This window comes from Pongo abelii, chromosome 8 (assembly GCF_028885655.2).
Source record: "Pongo abelii isolate AG06213 chromosome 8, NHGRI_mPonAbe1-v2.0_pri, whole genome shotgun sequence".
In the NCBI taxonomy this organism is placed as follows: Eukaryota; Metazoa; Chordata; class Mammalia; order Primates; family Hominidae; genus Pongo; species Pongo abelii.
The window spans coordinates 45,708,776-45,729,379 of NC_071993.2; positions in this window are offsets into that span (position 1 = coordinate 45,708,776).

A 20,604-nucleotide genomic window follows, 5' to 3' on the forward strand; every position below is an offset into this window, starting at 1 on the left:
AGCATTCTCAGAAACTTCTGTGTGATGAGTGCATTCAACTCACAGACTTGAACGTTTATTTTGATAGGACAGTTTTGAAACACTCCTTTCGTAGAATCTGCAAGTGTTTATTTCGAGCGCTTTGAGGCCTATGCTGGAAAAGGAAATATCTTCACATAACAACTACACAGAAGCATTCTCAGAAACTTCTTTGGATGAGTGCATTCAACTCACAGACTTGAGCCTTCCTTTTGAAAGAGCAGTTTTGAAACACTCTTTTTGTAGAGTCTGCAAGTGGATATTTGGAGGGCTTTGAGGCCTATGCTGGGAAAAGAAATATCTTCACCTAAAAACTAGACAAAAGCATTCTCACAAACTTCTGTGTGATTACTGCATTCAACTCACAGACTTGAACATTCCCTCTGATAGAGCAGTTTGGAAACACTCTTTTGTAGAATCTGCAAGTGTTTATTTGGATCGCTTTGACACCTATGCTGGAAAAGGAAATATCTTCACCTAAAAACTACACAGAAGCATTCTCAGAAACATCTCTGTGATGAGTGCATTCAACTCACCGACATGAACGTTTCTTTTGACAGGACAGTTTTGAAACACTCCTTTTGTAGAATCTGCAAGTGTTTATTTCGAGCGCTTTGAGGCCTATGCTGGAAAAGGAAGTATCTTCACATAACAACTACACAGAAGCATTCTCAGAAACTTCTTTGTGATGAGTGCATTCAACTCACAGACTTGAGCCATTCTTTTCAAAGAGCAGTTTTGAAACACTCTTTTTGTAGAATCTGCAAGTGGATATTTGGAGCTCTTTAAGGCCTATTCTGGGAAAAGAAATATCTTCACCTAAAAACTAGACAGAAGAATTCTCACAAACTTCTGTGTGATTAGTGCATTCAACTCACAGACTTGAACATTGCTTTTGATAGAGCAGTTTGGAAACACTCCTTTACTAGAATCTGCAAGTGTTTATTTGGAGCGCTTTGACGCCTATGTTGGAAAAGGAAATATCTTCACATAAAAACTAGACAGAAGCATTCTCAGAAACTTCTTTGTGATGAGTGCATTCTACTCATAGAGTTGAAGCCTCTTTTTGGTGGAAGAGTTTTCAAGCTCTCTTTTTGTAGAATCTGCAACTGCATATTTGGAGCGCTCTGAGGCCTGTGCTGGGAAATGTAATATCTTCACATAAAAACTACACAGAAGCATTCTCAGAAACTTCTGTGTGATGAGTGCATTCAACTCACAGACTTGAACGTTTATTTTGATAGGACAGTTTTGAAACACTCCTTTCGTAGAATCTGCAAGTGTTTATTTCTAGCGCTTTGAGGCCTATGCTGGAAAAGGGAGTATCTTCACATAACAACTACACAGAAGCATTCTCAGAAACTTCTTTGTGATGAGTGCATTCAACTCACAGACTTGAGCCTTCCTTTTGAAAGAGCAGTTTTGAAACACTCTTTTTGTACAGTCTGCAAGTGTATATTTCGAGGGCTTTGAGGCCTATGCTGGGAAAATTAATATCTTCACCTAAAAACTACACGGAAACATTCTCACAAACTTCTGTCTGACTAGTGCATTCAACTCACAGACTTGAACATTCCGTCTGATAGAGCAGTTTGGAAGCACTCCTTTTGTAAAATCTGCAAGTATTTATTTGGAGAGCTTTGACGCCTATGCTGGAAAAGGAAATATCTTCACCTAAAAACTACACAGAAGCATTCTCAGAAACTTCTCTGTGATGAGTGCATTCAACTCACAGACTTGAACGTTTCTTTTGATAGGACAGTTTTGAAACACTCCTTTTGTAGAATCTGCAAGTGTTTATTTCGAGCGCTTTGAGGGCTATGCTGGAAAAGGAAGTATCTTCACACAATAACTACACAGACATTCTCAGAAACTTCTTTGTGATGAGTGCATTCAACTCACAGACTTGAGCCTTTCTTTTGAAAGAGCAGTTTTGAAACAATCTTTTTATAGAATCTGCAAGTGGATATTTGGAGCGCTTTAAGGCCTATTCTGGGAAAAGAAATATCTTCACCTAAAAACTAGACCGAAGAATTCTCACAAACTTCTGTGTGATTAGTGCATTCAACTCACAGACTTGAACATTGCTTTTGATAGAGCAGTTTGGAAACACTCCTTTAGTAGAATCTGGAAGTGTTTATTTGGAGCGCTTTGACGCCTATGCTGGAAAAGGAAATATCTTCACATAAAAACTAGATAGAAGCATTCTCAGAAACTTCTTTGTGATGAGTGCATTCTACTCAAAGAGTTGAAGCCTCTTTTTGGTGGAAGAGTTTTCAAGCTCTCTTTTTGTAGAATCTGCAAGTGCATATTTGGAGCGCTCTGAGGCCTGTGCTGGGAAATGAAATATCTTCACTTAAAAACTACACAGAAGCATTCTCAGAAACTTCTGTGTGATGAGTGCATTCAACTCACAGACTTGAGCCTTCATTTTGAAAGAGCAGTTTTAAAACACTCTTTTTGTAGAGTCTGCAAGTGGATATTTGGAGGGTTTTGAGGCCTATGCTGGGAAAAGAAACATCTTCACCTGAAACTAGACAGAAGCATTCTCACAAACTTCTTTGTGATTACTGCATTCAACTCACAGACTTGAACATTCCCTCTGATAGAGCAGTTTGGAAACACTTCTTTAGCAGAATCTGCAAGTGTTTATTTGGAGCGCTATGACGCCTGTGCTGGAAAAGGAAATATCTTCACATAAAAACTAGACAGAAGCATTCTCAGAAACTTCTTTGTGGTGAGTGCATTCTACTCACTGACTTGAACATTCCTCTTGATAGAGCAGTTTGGAAACACTCCTTTTGTAGACTCTGCAAGTGTTTATTTGGATCGCTTTGACGCCTAAGCTGGAAAAGGAAATATCTTCAGCTAAAAACTACACAGAAGCATTCTCAGAAACTTCTCTGTGATGAGTGCATTCAACTCACAGACTTGAACGTTTCTTTTGATAGGACAGTTTTGAAACACTCCTTTTGTAGAATCTGCAGGTGTTTATATTGAGCGCTGTGGGGCCTATGCTGGAAAAGGAAGTATCTTCACATAACAACTACACAGAAGCATTCTCAGAAACTTCTTTGTTATGAGTGCATTCAACTCACAGACTTTAACGTCTCTTTTGATAGGACAGTTTTCAAACACTCCTTTCGTACAGCCTGCAAGTGTTTATTTCGAGCGCTTTGAGGCCTATGCTGGAAAAGGAAATATCTTCACATAACAACTACACAGAAGCATTCTCAGAAACTTCTTTGTGATGAGTGCATTCAACTCACAGACTTGAGCCATTCTTTTCAAAGAGCAGTTTTGAAACACTCTTTTTGTAGAATCTGCAAGTGGATATTTGGAGCACTTTATGGCCTATGCTGGGAAAAGAAATATCTTCACCTAAAAACAAGACAGAAGTATTCTCACAAACTTCTGTGTGATTAGTGCATTCAACTCACAGACTTGAACATTGCTTTTGATAGAGCAGTTTGGAAACACTCCTTTTGTAGAATCTGCAAGTGTTTATTTGGAGCGCTTTGACGCCTATGCTGCAAAAGGAAATATCTTCACATAAAAACTAGACAGAAGCATTCTCAGAAACTTCTTTGTGATGAGTGCATTCTACTCACAGAGTTGAAGCCTCTTTTTGTTTGAAGAGTTTTCAAGCTGTCTTTTTGAAGAATCTGCAAGCGCATATTTGGAGCGCTCCGTGGCCTATGCTGGGAAATGAAATATCTTCACCTAAAAACTACACAGAAGCATTCTCACAAACTTCTTTCTGACTAGTGCATTCAACTCACAGACTTGAACATTCCCTCTGATGGAGCAGTTTGGAAACACTCCTTTTGTAGAATGTGCAAGTGTTTATTTGGATCGCTTTGACGCCTATGCTGGAAAAGGAAATATCTTCACATAAAAACTAGACAGAAGCATTCTCAGAAACTTCTTTGTGGTGAGTGCATTCTACTCACAGACTTGAACATTCCTCTTGATAGAGCAGTTTGGAAACACTCCTTTTGTAGAATCTGCAACTGTTTATTTGGATCGCTTTGACGCCTATGCTGGAAAAGGAAATATCTTCACCTAAAAACTACACAGAAGCATTCTCAGAAACTTCTCTGTGATGAGAGCATTCAATTCACAGACTTGAACGTTTCTTTTGATAGGACAGTTTTGAAACACTCCTTTTATAGAATCTGCAAGTGTTTATTTTGAGCGCTTTGAGGCCAATGCTGGAAAAGGAAGTATCTTCACATAACAACTACACAGAAGCATTCTCAGAAACTTCTTTGTGATGAGTGCATTCAACTCACAGACTTGAGCCTTTCTTTTGAAAGAGCAGTTTTGAAACACTCTTTTTATAGAATCTGCAAGTGGATATTTGGAGCGCTTTAAGGCCTATTCTGGGAATAGAAATATCTTCACCTAAAAACTAGACCGAAGAATTCTCACAAACTTCTGTGTGATTAGTGCGTTCAACTCACAGACTTGAACATTGCTTTTGATAGAGCAGTTTCGAAACACTCCTTTAGTAGAATCCGCAAGTGTTTATTTGGAGCGCTTTGAGGCCTATGCTGGAAAAGGAAATATCTTCACATAAAAACTAGACAGAAGCATTCTCAGAAACTTCTTTGTGATGAGTGCATTCTACTCATACAGTTGAAGCCTCTTTTTGGTGGAAGAGTTTTCAAGCTCTCTTTTTGTAGAATCTGCAAGTGCATATTTGGAGCGCTCTGAGGCCTGTGCTGGGAAATGAAATATCTTCACCTAAAAACTACACAGAAGCATTCTCAGAAACTTCTGTGTGAGGAGTGCATTCAACTCACAGACTTGAACGTTTATTTTGATAGGACAGTTTTGAAACACTCCTTTCGTAGGATCTGCAAGTGTTTATTTCGAGCGCATTGAGGACTATGCTGGAAAAGGAAGTATCTTCACATAGCAACTACACAGAAGCATTCTCAGAAACTTCTTTGTGATGAGTGGATTCAACTCACAGACTTGAGCCTTCCTTTTGAAAGAGCAGTTTTGAAACACTCTTTTTGTAGTGTCTGCAAGTGGATATTTGGAGGGCTTTGAGGCCTATGCTGGGAAAAGAAATATCTTCACCTGAATCTAGACAGAAGCATTCTCACAAACTTCTGTGTGATTACTGCATTCAACTCACAGACTTGAACATTGCCTCTGATAGAGCAGTTTGGAAACACTCCTTTTGTAGAATCTGCAAGTGTTTATTTGGATCACTTTGAGGCCTATGCTGGAAAAGGAAACATCTTCACCTAAAAACTACACAGAAGCATTCTCACAAACTTCTGTCTGACTAGTGCATTCAACTCACAGACTTGAACATTCCCTCTGATAGAGCAGTTTGGAAACACTCCTTTAGTAGAATCTGCAAGTGTTTATTTGGAGCGCTATGACGCCTATGCTGGAAAAGGAAATATCTTCACATAAAAACTAGACAGAAGCATTCTCAGAAATTTCTTTGTGGTGAGTGCATTCTACTCACAGACTTGAACATTCCTCTTGATAGAGCAGTTTGGAAACACTCCTTTTGTAGAATCTGCAAGTGTTTATTTGGATCGCTTTGACGCCTATGCTGGAAAAGGAAATACCTTCACCTAAAAACTACACAGAAGCATTCTCAGAAACGTCTCTGTGATGAGTGCATTCAACTCACAGACTTCAACGTTTCTTTTGACAGGACAGTCTTGAAAGACTCCTTTTGCAGAATCTGCAAGTGTTTATTTCGAGCGCTTTGAGGCCTATGCTGGAAAAGGAAGTATCTTCACATAACAACTACACAGAAGCATTCTCAGAAACTTCTTTGTGATGAGTGCATTCAACTCACAGACTTGAGCCTTTCTTTTGAAAGAGCAGTTTTGAAACACTCTTTTTGTAGAATCTGCAAGTGGAAATTTGGAGCGCTTTAAGGCCTATTCTGGGAAAAGAAATATCTTCACCTAAAAACTAGACAGAAGCATTCTCACAAACTTCTGTGTGATTACTGCATTCAATTCACAGACTTGAACATTCCCTCTGATAGAGCAGTTTGGAAACACTCCTTTTGTAGAATCTGCAAGTGTTTATTTGGATCGCTTTGACGCCTATGCTGGAATAGGAAATATCTTCACCTAAAAACTACACAGAAGCATTCTCAGAAACTTCTCTGTGATGAGTGCATTCAACTCACAGACTTGAACGTTTCTTTTGATAGGACAGTTTTGAAACACTCCTTTTATAGAATCTGCAAGTGTTTATTTTGAGCGCTTTGAGGCCAATGCTGGAAAAGGAAGTATCTTCACATAACAACTACACAGAAGCATTCTCAGAAACTTCTTTGTGATGAGTGCATTCAACTCACAGACTTGAGCCATTCTTTTCAAAGAGCAGTTTTGAAACACTCTTTTTGTAGAATCTGCAAGTGGATATTTGGAGCACTTTATGGCCTATGCTGGGAAAAGAAATATCTTCACCTAAAAACAAGACAGAAGTATTCTCACAAACTTCTGTGTGATTAGTGCATTCAACTCACAGACTTGAACATTGCTTTTGATAGAGCAGTTTGGAAACACTCCTTTTGTAGAATCTGCAAGTGTTTATTTGGAGCGCTTTGACGCCTATGCTGCAAAAGGAAATATCTTCACATAAAAACTAGACAGAAGCATTCTCAGAAACTTCTTTGTGATGAGTGCATTCTACTCACAGAGTTGAAGCCTCTTTTTGTTTGAAGAGTTTTCAAGCTGTCTTTTTGAAGAATCTGCAAGCGCATATTTGGAGCGCTCCGTGGCCTATGCTGGGAAATGAAATATCTTCACCTAAAAACTACACAGAAGCATTCTCACAAACTTCTTTCTGACTAGTGCATTCAACTCACAGACTTGAACATTCCCTCTGATGGAGCAGTTTGGAAACACTCCTTTTGTAGAATGTGCAAGTGTTTATTTGGATCGCTTTGACGCCTATGCTGGAAAAGGAAATATCTTCACATAAAAACTAGACAGAAGCATTCTCAGAAACTTCTTTGTGGTGAGTGCATTCTACTCACAGACTTGAACATTCCTCTTGATAGAGCAGTTTGGAAACACTCCTTTTGTAGAATCTGCAACTGTTTATTTGGTTCGCTTTGACGCCTATGCTGGAAAAGGAAATATCTTCACCTAAAAACTACACAGAAGCATTCTCAGAAACTTCTCTGTGATGAGAGCATTCAATTCACAGACTTGAACGTTTCTTTTGATAGGACAGTTTTGAAACACTCCTTTTATAGAATCTGCAAGTGTTTATTTTGAGCGCTTTGAGGCCAATGCTGGAAAAGGAAGTATCTTCACATAACAACTACACAGAAGCATTCTCAGAAACTTCTTTGTGATGAGTGCATTCAACTCACAGACTTGAGCCTTTCTTTTGAAAGAGCAGTTTTGAAACACTCTTTTTATAGAATCTGCAAGTGGATATTTGGAGCGCTTCAAGGCCTATTCTGGGAATAGAAATATCTTCACCTAAAAACTAGACCGAAGAATTCTCACAAACTTCTGTGTGATTAGTGCGTTCAACTCACAGACTTGAACATTGCTTTTGATAGAGCAGTTTCGAAACACTCCTTTAGTAGAATCCGCAAGTGTTTATTTGGAGCGCTTTGAGGCCTATGCTGGAAAAGGAAATATCTTCACATAAAAACTAGACAGAAGCATTCTCAGAAACTTCTTTGTGATGAGTGCATTCTACTCATACAGTTGAAGCCTCTTTTTGGTGGAAGAGTTTTCAAGCTCTCTTTTTGTAGAATCTGCAAGTGCATATTTGGAGCGCTCTGAGGCCTGTGCTGGGAAATGAAATATCTTCACCTAAAAACTACACAGAAGCATTCTCAGAAACTTCTGTGTGAGGAGTGCATTCAACTCACAGACTTGAACGTTTATTTTGATAGGACAGTTTTGAAACACTCCTTTCGTAGGATCTGCAAGTGTTTATTTCGAGCGCATTGAGGACTATGCTGGAAAAGGAAGTATCTTCACATAGCAACTACACAGAAGCATTCTCAGAAACTTCTTTGTGATGAGTGGATTCAACTCACAGACTTGAGCCTTCCTTTTGAAAGAGCAGTTTTGAAACACTCTTTTTGTAGTGTCTGCAAGTGGATATTTGGAGGGCTTTGAGGCCTATGCTGGGAAAAGAAATATCTTCACCTGAATCTAGACAGAAGCATTCTCACAAACTTCTGTGTGATTACTGCATTCAACTCACAGACTTGAACATTGCCTCTGATAGAGCAGTTTGGAAACACTCCTTTTGTAGAATCTGCAAGTGTTTATTTGGATCACTTTGAGGCCTATGCTGGAAAAGGAAACATCTTCACCTAAAAACTACACAGAAGCATTCTCACAAACTTCTGTCTGACTAGTGCATTCAACTCACAGACTTGAACATTCCCTCTGATAGAGCAGTTTGGAAACACTCCTTTAGTAGAATCTGCAAGTGTTTATTTGGAGCGCTATGACGCCTATGCTGGAAAAGGAAATATCTTCACATAAAAACTAGACAGAAGCATTCTCAGAAATTTCTTTGTGGTGAGTGCATTCTACTCACAGACTTGAACATTCCTCTTGATAGAGCAGTTTGGAAACACTCCTTTTGTAGAATCTGCAAGTGTTTATTTGGATGGCTTTGACGCCTATGCTGGAAAAGGAAATACCTTCACCTAAAAACTACACAGAAGCATTCTCAGAAACGTCTCTGTGATGAGTGCATTCAACTCACAGACTTGAACGTTTCTTTTGACAGGACAGTCTTGAAAGACTCCTTTTGCAGAATCTGCAAGTGTTTATTTCGAGCGCTTTGAGGCCTATGCTGGAAAAGGAAGTATCTTCACATAACAACTACACAGAAGCATTCTCAGAAACTTCTTTGTGATGAGTGCATTCAACTCACAGACTTGAGCCTTTCTTTTGAAAGAGCAGTTTTGAAACACTCTTTTTGTAGAATCTGCAAGTGGAAATTTGGAGCGCTTTAAGGCCTATTCTGGGAAAAGAAATATCTTCACCTAAAAACTAGACAGAAGCATTCTCACAAACTTCTGTGTGATTACTGCATTCAATTCACAGACTTGAACATTCCCTCTGATAGAGCAGTTTGGAAACACTCCTTTTGTAGAATCTGCAAGTGTTTATTTGGATCGCTTTGACGCCTATGCTGGAATAGGAAATATCTTCACCTAAAAACTACACAGAAGCATTCTCAGAAACTTCTCTGTGATGAGTGCATTCAACTCACAGACTTGAACGTTTCTTTTGATAGGACAGTTTTGAAACACTCCTTTTATAGAATCTGCAAGTGTTTACTTTGAGCGCTTTGAGGCCAATGCTGGAAAAGGAAGTATCTTCACATAACAACTACACAGAAGCATTCTCAGAAACTTCTTTGTGATGAGTGCATTCAACTCACAGACTTCAGCCTTTCTTTTGAAAGAGCAGTTTTGAAACACTCTTTTTATAGAATCTGCAAGTGGATATTTGGAGCGCTTTAAGGCCTATTCTGGGAATAGAAATATCTTCACCTAAAAACTAGACCGAAGAATTCTCACAAACTTCTGTGTGATTAGTGCGTTCAACTCACAGACTTGAACATTGCTTTTGATAGAGCAGTTTCGAAACACTCCTTTAGTAGAATCCGCAAGTGTTTATTTGGAGCGCTTTGAGGCCTATGCTGGAAAAGGAAATATCTTCACATAAAAACTAGACAGAAGCATTCTCAGAAACTTCTTTGTGATGAGTGCATTCTACTCATACAGTTGAAGCCTCTTTTTGGTGGAAGAGTTTTCAAGCTCTCTTTTTGTAGAATCTGCAAGTGCATATTTGGAGCGCTCTGAGGCCTGTGCTGGGAAATGAAATATCTTCACCTAAAAACTACACAGAAGCATTCTCAGAAACTTCTGTGTGAGGAGTGCATTCAACTCACAGACTTGAACGTTTATTTTGATAGGACAGTTTTGAAACACTCCTTTCGTAGGATCTGCAAGTGTTTATTTCGAGCGCATTGAGGACTATGCTGGAAAAGGAAGTATCTTCACATAGCAACTACACAGAAGCATTCTCAGAAACTTCTTTGTGATGAGTGGATTCAACTCACAGACTTGAGCCTTCCTTTTGAAAGAGCAGTTTTGAAACACTCTTTTTGTAGAGTCTGCAAGTGGATATTTGGAGGGCTTTGAGGCCTATGCTGGGAAAAGAAATATCTTCACCTGAATCTAGACAGAAGCATTCTCACAAACTTCTGTGTGATTACTGCATTCAACTCACAGACTTGAACATTGCCTCTGATAGAGCAGTTTGGAAACACTCCTTTTGTAGAATCTGCAAGTGTTTATTTGGATCACTTTGAGGCCTATGCTGGAAAAGGAAACATCTTCACCTAAAAACTACACAGAAGCATTCTCACAAACTTCTGTCTGACTAGTGCATTCAACTCACAGACTTGAACATTCCCTCTGATAGAGCAGTTTGGAAACACTCCTTTAGTAGAATCTGCAAGTGTTTATTTGGAGCGCTATGACGCCTATGCTGGAAAAGGAAATATCTTCACATAAAAACTAGACAGAAGCATTCTCAGAAATTTCTTTGTGGTGAGTGCATTCTACTCACAGACTTGAACATTCCTCTTGATAGAGCAGTTTGGAAACACTCCTTTTGTAGAATCTGCAAGTGTTTATTTGGATCGCTTTGAAGCCTATGCTGGAAAAGGAAATACCTTCACCTAAAAACTACACAGAAGCATTCTCAGAAACGTCTCTGTGATGAGTGCATTCAACTCACAGACTTGAACGTTTCTTTTGACAGGACAGTCTTGAAAGACTCCTTTTGCAGAATCTGCAAGTGTTTATTTCGAGCGCTTTGAGGCCTATGCTGGAAAAGGAAGTATCTTCACATAACAACTATACAGAAGCATTCTCGGAAACTTCTTTGTGATGATTGCATTCAGCTCACAGACTTGAGCCTTTCCTTTGAAAGAGCAGTTTTGAAACACTCTTTTTGTAGAATCTGCAAGTGGAAATTTGGAGCGCTTTAAGGCTTATTCTGGGAAAAGAAATATCTTCACCTAAAAACTAGACAGAAGCATTCTCACAAACTTCTGTGTGATTACTGCATTCAATTCACAGACTTGAACATTCCCTCTGATAGAACAGTTTGGAAACACTCCTTTTGTAGAATCTGCAAGTGTTTATTTGGATCGCTTTGACGCCTATGCTGGAAAAGGAAATATCTTCAGCTATAAACTACACAGAAGCATTCTCAGAAACTTCTCTGTGATGAGTGCATTCAACTCACAGACTTGAACGTTTCTTTTGATAGGACAGTTTTGAAACACTCCTTTCGTAGAATCTGCAAGTGTTTATTTCGAGCGCTTTGAGGCCTATGCTGGAAAAGGAAGTATCTTCACATAACAACTACACAGAAGCATTCTCAGAAACTTCTTTGTGATGAGTGCATTCAACTCACAGACTTGAGACTTCCTTTTGAAAGAGCAGTTTTGAAACACTCTTTTTGTAGAATCTGCAAGTGGAAATTTGGAGCGCTTTAAGGCCTATTCTGGGAAAAGAAATATCTTCACCTAAAAACTAGAGAGAAGCATTCTCACAAACTTCTGTGTGACTACTGCATTCAACTCACAGACTTGAACATTCCGTCTGATAGAGCAGTTTGGATACACTCCTTTTGTAGAATCTGCAAGTGTTTATTTTGATGGCTTTGACGCCTATGCTGGAAAAGGAAATATCTTCACCTAAAAACTACACAGAAGCATTCTCAGAAACTACTCTGTGATGAGTGCATTCAACTCACAGACTTGAACATTGCTTTTGATAGAGCAGTTTGGAAACACTCCTTTAGTAGAATCTGCAAGTGTTTATTTGGAGCGCTTTGACGCCTATGCTGGAAAAGGAAATATCTTCACATAAAAACTAGACAGAAGCATTCTCAGAAACTTCTTTGTGGTGAGTGCATTCTACTCACAGACTTGAACATTCCTCTTGATAGAGCAGTTTGGAAACACTCCTTTTGTAGAATCTGCAAGTGTTTATTTGGATCGCTTTGACGCCTATGCTGGAAAAGGAAATATCTTCACCTAAAAACTACACAGAAGCATTCTCAGAAACTTCTCTGTGATGAGTGCATTCAATTCACAGACTTGAACGTTTCTTTTGATAGGACAGTTTTGAAACACTCCTTTTATAGAATCTGCAAGTGTTTATTTTGAGCGCTTTGAGGCCAATGCTGGAAAAGGAAGTATCTTCACATAACAACTACACAGAAGCACTCTCAGAAACTTCTTTGTGATGAGTGCATTCAACTCACAGACTTGAGCCTTTCTTTTGAAAGAGCAGTTTTGAAACACTCTTTTTATAGAATCTGCAAGTGGATATTTGGAGCGCTTTAAGGCCTATTCTGGGAATAGAAATATCTTCACCTAAAAACTAGACCGAAGAATTCTCACAAACTTCTGTGTGATTAGTGCGTTCAACTCACAGACTTGAACATTGCTTTTGATAGAGCAGTTTCGAAACACTCCTTTAGTAGAATCCGCAAGTGTTTATTTGGAGCGCTTTGAGGCCTATGCTGGAAAAGGAAATATCTTCACATAAAAACTAGACAGAAGCATTCTCAGAAACTTCTTTGTGATGAGTGCATTCTACTCATACAGTTGAGCCTCTTTTTGGTGGAAGAGTTTTCAAGCTCTCTTTTTGTAGAATCTGCAAGTGCATATTTTGAGCGCTCTGAGGCCTGTGCTGGGAAATGAAATATCTTCACCTAAAAACTACACAGAAGCATTCTCAGAAACTTCTGTGTGAGGAGTGCATTCAACTCACAGACTTGAACGTTTATTTTGATAGGACAGTTTTGAAACACTCCTTTCGTAGGATCTGCAAGTGTTTATTTCGAGCGCATTGAGGACTATGCTGGAAAAGGAAGTATCTTCACATAGCAACTACACAGAAGCATTCTCAGAAACTTCTTTGTGATGAGTGGATTCAACTCACAGACTTGAGCCTTCCTTTTGAAAGAGCAGTTTTGAAACACTCTTTTTGTAGAGTCTGCAAGTGGATATTTGGAGGGCTTTGAGGCCTATGCTGGGAAAAGAAATATCTTCACCTGAATCTAGACAGAAGCATTCTCACAAACTTCTGTGTGATTACTGCATTCAACTCACAGACTTGAACATTGCCTCTGATAGAGCAGTTTGGAAACACTCCTTTTGTAGAATCTGCAAGTGTTTATTTGGATCACTTTGAGGCCTATGCTGGAAAAGGAAACATCTTCACCTAAAAACTACACAGAAGCATTCTCACAAACTTCTGTCTGACTAGTGCATTCAACTCACAGACTTGAACATTCCCTCTGATAGAGCAGTTTGGAAACACTCCTTTAGTAGAATCTGCAAGTGTTTATTTGGAGCGCTATGACGCCTATGCTGGAAAAGGAAATATCTTCACATAAAAACTAGACAGAAGCATTCTCAGAAATTTCTTTGTGGTGAGTGCATTCTACTCACAGACTTGAACATTCCTCTTGATAGAGCAGTTTGGAAACACTCCTTTTGTAGAATCTGCAAGTGTTTATTTGGATCGCTTTGACGCCTATGCTGGAAAAGGAAATACCTTCACCTAAAAACTACACAGAAGCATTCTCAGAAACGTCTCTGTGATGACTGCATTCAACTCACAGACTTCAACGTTTCTTTTGACAGGACAGTCTTGAAAGACTCCTTTTGCAGAATCTGCAAGTGTTTATTTCGAGCGCTTTGAGGCCTATGCTGGAAAAGGAAGTATCTTCACATAACAACTATACAGAAGCATTCTCGGAAACTTCTTTGTGATGATTGCATTCAGCTCACAGACTTGAGCCTTTCCTTTGAAAGAGCAGTTTTGAAACACTCTTTTTGTAGAATCTGCAAGTGGAAATTTGGAGCGCTTTAAGGCTTATTCTGGGAAAAGAAATATCTTCACCTAAAAACTAGACAGAAGCATTCTCACAAACTTCTGTGTGATTACTGCATTCAACTCACAGACTTGAACATTCCCTCTGATAGAACAATTTGGAAACACTCCTTTTGTAGAATCTGCAAGTGTTTATTTGGATCGCTTTGACGCCTAAGCTGGAAAAGGAAATATCTTCAGCTATAAACTACACAGAAGCATTCTCAGAAACTTCTCTGTGATGAGTGCATTCAACTCACAGACTTGAACGTTTCTTTTGATAGGACAGTTTTGAAACACTCCTTTTGTAGAATCTGCAAGTGTTTATTCCGAGCGCTGGGAGGCCTGTGCTGGAAAAGGAAGTATCTTCACATAACAACTACACAGAAGCATTCTCAGAAACTTCTTTGTGATGAGTGCATTCAACTCACAGACTTGAGCCATTCTTTTCAAAGAGCAGTTTTGAAACACTATTTTTGTAGAATCTGCAAGTGGATATTTGGAGCACTTTATGGCCTATGCTGGGAAAAGCAATATCTTCACCTAAAAAGTGGACAGAAGCATTCTCACAAACTTCTGTGTGATTAGTGCATTCAACTCACAGACTTGAACATTCCTTTTGATAGAGCATTTTGGAAACACTCCCTTTGTAGTATCTGCAAGTGTTTATTTGGAGCGCTTTGACGCCTATGCTGGAAAATGAAATATCTTCACATAAAAACTAGACAGAAGCATTCTCAGAAACTTCTTTGTGGTCAGTGGATTCTACTCACAGACTTGAACATTCCTCTTGATAGAGCAGTTTGGAAACACTCCTTTTGTAGAATCTGCAAGTGTTTATTTGGATCGCTTTGAAGCCTATGCTGGAAAAGGAAATATCTTCATCTAAAAACTACACAGAAGCATTCTCAGAAACTGGTCTGTGATGAGTGCATTCAACTCACAGACTTGAACGTTTCTTTTGACAGGACTGTTTTGAAACACTCCTTTTGTAGAATCTGCAAGTGTTTATTTCGAGCGCTTTGAGGCCTATGCTGGAAAAGGAAGTATCTTCACATAACAACTACACAGAAGAATTCTCAGAAACTTCTTTGTGATGAGTGCATTCAACTCACAGACCTGAGCCTTTCTTTTGAAAGAGCAGTTTTGAAACACTCTTTTTGTAGAATCTGCAAGTGGAAATTTGGAGCGCTTTAAGGCCTATTCTGGGAAAAGAAATATCTTCACCTAAAAACTAGACAGAAGCATTCTCACAAACTTCTGTGTGATTACTGCATTCAATTCACAGACTTGAACATTCCCTCTGATAGAGCAGTTTGGAAACACTCCTTTTGTAGAATCTGCAAGTGTTTATTTGGATCGCTTTGACGCCTATGCTGGAAAAGGAAATATCTTCACCTAAAAACTACACAGAAGCATTCTCAGAAACTTCTCTGTGATGAGTGCATTCAACTCACAGACTTGAACGTTTCTTTTGATAGGACAGTTTTGAAACACTCCTTTCGTAGAATCTGCAAGTGTTTATTTCGAGCGCTTTGAGGCCTATGCTGGAAAAGGAAGTATCTTCACATAACAACTACACAGAAGCATTCTCAGAAACTTCTTTGTGATGAGTGCATTCAACTCACAGACTTGAGCCTTCCTTTTGAAAGAGCAGTTTTGAAACACTCTTTTTGTAGTGTCTGCAAGTGGATACTTGGAGGGCTTTGAGGCCTATGCTGGGAAAAGAAATATCTTCACCTGAAACTAGACAGAAGAATTCTCACAAACTTCTGTGTGATTAGTGCATTCAGCTCACAGACATGAACCTTCCTTTTGATAGAGCAGTTTGGAAACACTCCTTTAGTAGAATCTGCAAGTGTTTATTTGGAGCGCTTTGACGCCTATGCTGGAAAAGGAAATATCTTCACATAAAAACTAGACAGAAGCATTCTCAGAAACTTCTTTGTGATGAGTGAATTCTACTCATAGAGTTGAAGCATCTTTTTGGGGGAAGAGTTTTCAAGCTCTCTTTTTGTAGAATCTGCAAGTGCATATTTGGAGCGCTCTGAGTCCTCTGCTGGGAAATGAAATATCTTCACCTAAAAACTACACAGAAGCATTCTCAGAAACTTCTGTGTGATGAGTGCATTCAACTCACAGACTTGAACATTCCCTCTGATAGAGCAGTTTGGAAACACTCCTATTTTGTAGAATCTGCAGGTGTTTATTTGGAGCGCTTTGACGCCTATGCTGGAAAAGGAAATATCTTCACATAAAAACTAGACAGAAGCATTCTCAGAAACTTCTTTGTGGTGAGTGCATTCTACTCACTGACTTGAACATTCCTCTTGAGAGATCAGTTTGGAAACACTCCTTTTGTAGAATCTGCAAGTGTTTATTTGGACCGCTTTGACGCCTATGCTGGAAAAGAAATATCTTCACCTAAAAACTAGACAGAAGCATTCTCACAAACATCTGTGTGATTAGTGCATTCAACTCACAGACTTGAACATTCGTTTTGATAGAGCATTTTGGAAATACTCCTTTTGTAGAATCTGCAGGGGTTTATTTGGAGCGCTTTGACCCCTATGCTGGAAAAGGAATTATCTTCACATAAAAACTAGACAGAAGCATTCTCAGAAACTTCTTTGTGGTGAGTGCATTCTTCTCACAGACTTGAACGTTCCTCTTGATAGAGCAGTTTGGAAACACTCCTATTGTAGAATCTGCAAGTGTTTATTTGGATCGCTCTGACGCCTATGCTGGAAAAGGAAATATCTTCACCTAAAAAATACACAGAAGCATTCTCAGAAACTTCTCTGTGATGACTGCATTCAACTCACAGACTTGAACGTTTCTTTTGATAGGACAGTTTTGAAACACTCCTTTCGTAGAATCTGCAAGTGTTTATTTCGAGCGCTTTGAGGCCTATGCTGGAAAAGGAAGTATCTTCACATAACAACTACACAGAAGCATTCTCAGAAACTTCTTTGTGATGAGTGCATTCAACTCACAGACTTGAGCCTTTCTTTTGAAAAAGCAGTTTTGAAATACTCTTTTTGTAGAATCTGCAAGTGGATATTTGGAGGGCTTTAAGGCCTATTCTGGAAAAAGAAATATCTTCACCTCAAAACTAGGCAGAAGCATTCTCACAAACTTCTGTGTGATTAGTGCATTCAACTCACAGACTTGAACCTTCCTTTTGATAGAGCAGTTTGGAAACACTCCTTTAGTAGAATCTGCAATTGTTTATTTGGAGCGCTTTGACGCCTATGCTTGAAAAGGAAATACCTTCACATAAAAACTAGACAGAAGCATTCTCAGAAACTTCTTTGTGGTGAGTGCATTCTACTCACAGACTTGAACGTTCCTCTTGATACAGCATTTTGGAAACACTCCTTTTTTAGAATCTGCAAGTGTTTATTTCGAGAGCTTTGAGGCCTATGCTGGAAAAGGAAGAATCTTCACATAAAAACTACACAGAAGCATTCTCAGAAACTTATTTGTGGTGAGACCATTCAACTCACAGACTTGAGCCTTTCTTGTGAAAGAGCAGTTTTGAAACACTCTTTTTGTAGAATCTGCAAGTGTTTATTTGGATCGCTTTGACGCCTAAGCTGGAAAAGGAAATATCTTCAGCTAAAAACTACACAGAAGCATTCTCAGAAACTTCTCTGTGAGGAGTGCATTCAACTCACAGACTTGAAAGTTTCTTTTGATAGGACAGTTTTGAAACACTCCTTTTGTAGAATCTGCAAGTGTTTATTTTGAGCGCTGTGGGGCCTATGCTGGAAAAGGAAGTATCTTCACATAACAACTACAAAGAAGCATTCTCAGAAACTTCTTTGTTATGAGTGCATTCAACTCACAGACTTTAACGTCTCTTTTGATAGGACAGTTTTCAAACACTCCTTTCGTACTGCCTGCAAGTGTTTATTTCGAGCGCTTTGAGGCCTATGCTGGAAAAGGAAATATCTTCACATAACAACTACACAGAAGCATTCTCAGAAACTTCTTTGTGATGAGTGCATTCAACTCACAGACTTGAGCCATTCTTTTCAAAGAGCAGTTTTGAAACACTCTTTTTGTAGAATCTGCAAGTGGATATTTGGAGCACTTTATGGCCTATGCTGGGAAAAGAAATATCTTCACCTAAAAACAAGACAGAAGTATACTCACAAACTTCTGTGTGATTAGTGCATTCAACTCACAGACTTGAACATTGCTTTTGATAGAGCAGTTTGGAAACACTCCTTTTGTAGAATCTGCAAGTGTTTATTTGGAGCGCTTTGACGCCTATGCTGGAAAAGGAAATATCTTCACATAAAAACTAGACAGAAGCATTCTCAGAAACTTCTTTGTGATGAGTGGATTCTACTCACAGAGATGAAGCCTCTTTCTGTTTGAAGAGTTTTCAAGCTGTCTTTTTGAAGAATCTGTAAGTGCATATTTGTAGCGCTCCGGGGCCTATGCTGGGAAATGAAATATCTTCACCTAAAAACTACACAGAAGCATTCTCAGAAACTTCTTTGTGATGAGTGCATTCAACTCACAGACTTGAGCCTTCCTTTTGAAAGAGCAGTTTTGAAACACTCTTTTTGTAGAGTCTGCAAGTGGATATTTGGAGGGCTTTGAGACCTATGCTGGGAAAAGAACTATCTTCACCTAAAAACTACACAAAAGCATTCTCACAAACTTCTGTGTGATTAGTGCATTCAACTCACAGATTTGGACATTCCCTCTGATAGAGCAGTTTGGAAACACTCCTTTTGTAGTATCTGCAAGTGTTTATTTGGAGCGCTTTGACGCCTATGCTGGAAAAGGAAACATCTTCACATAAAAACTAGACAGAAGCATTCTCAGAAACTTCTTTGTGATGAGTGCATTCTACTCTCAGACTTGAACTTTCCTCTTGATAGAGCAGTTTGGAAACACTCCTTTTGTAGGATCTGCAAGTGTTTACTTGGATCGCTTTAATGCCTATGCTGGAAAAGGAAATATCTTCACCTAAAAACTATACAGCAGCATTCTCAGAAACTTCTGTGTGATGAGTGCATTCAACTCACAGACTTGAACGGTTCTTTTGATAGGACAGTTTTGAAACACTCCTTTCGTAGAATCTGCAAGTGTTTATTTCGAGCGCTTTGAGGCCTGTGCTGGAAAAGGAAGTATCTTCACATAACAACTACACAGAAGCATTCTAAGAAACTTCTTTGTGATGAGTGCATTCAACTCACAGACTTGAACCTTCCTTTTGAAAGAGCAGTTTTGAAACACTCTTTTTGTAGAGTCTGCAAGTGGATATTTGGAGGGATTTGAGGACTATGCTGGGAAAAGAAATATCTTCACCTAAAAACTACACAGAAGCATTCTCACAAACTTCTGTCTGACTAGTACATTCAACTCACAGACTTGAACATTCCCTCTGATAGAGCAGTTTGGAAACACTCCTTTTGTAGTATCTGCAAGTGTTTATTTGGAACGCTTTGACGCCTATGCTGGAAAGGAAATATCTTCACATAAAAACTAGACAGAAGAATTCTCAGAAACTTCTTTGTGATGAGTGCATTCTACTCATAGAGTTGAAGCCTCTTTTTGGTGGAAGCGTTTTCAAGCTCTCTTTTTGTAGAGTCTGCAAGTGCATATTTGGAACGCTTCGAGGCCTATGCTGGGAAATGAAATATCTTCACCTAAAAAGTACACAGAAGCCTTCTCAGAAACTTCTGTGTGATGAGTGCATTCAACTCACAGACTTGAACGTTTCTTTTGATAGGAGAGTTTTAAAACACTCCTTTCGTAGAATCTGCAAGTGTTTATTTCGAGCGCTTTGAGGCCTATGCTGGAAAAGGTAGTATCATCACACAACTACACAGAAGCATTCTCAGAAACGTCTTTGTGATGAGTGCATTCTACTCACAGACTTGAACATTCCTCTTGATTGAGCAGTTTGGAAACACTCCTTTTGTAGAATCTGCAAGTGTTTATTTGGATCGCTTTGACGCCTATGCTGGAAAAGGAAATATCTTCACCTAAAAACTACACAGAAGAATTCTCAGAAACTCCTCTGTGATGAGTGCATTCAACTCACAGACTTGAACGTTTCTTTTGATAGGACAGATTTGAAACACTCCTTTCGTAGAATTTGCAAGTTTTTATTTCGAGCGCTTTGAGGCCTATGCTGCAAAAGGAAGTATCTTCAAATAACAACTACACAGAAGCATTTTCAGAAACTTCTTTGTGATGAGTGCATTCAACTCACAGACTTGAGCCTTTCTTTGAAAGAACAGTTTTGAAACACTCTTTTTGTAGAGTCTGCAAGTGTATATTTGTAGGGCTTTGAGGCCTATGCTGGGAAAAAAAATATCTTCACCTGAAACTAGACAGAAGCATTCTCACAAACTTCTGTGTGATTACTGCATTCAACTCACAGAGTTGAACATTCCTTCTGATAGAGCAGTTTGGAAACACTCCTTTTGTAGAATCTGCAAGTGTTTATTTGCAGCACTTTGACGCCTATGCTGGAAAAGGAAATATCTTCACATAAAAACTAGACAGAAGCATTCTCAGAAACTTCTTTGTGACGAGTGCATTCTACTCACAGACTTGAACATTCCTCTTGATAGAGCTATTTGGAAACACTCCTTTTGTAGGATCTG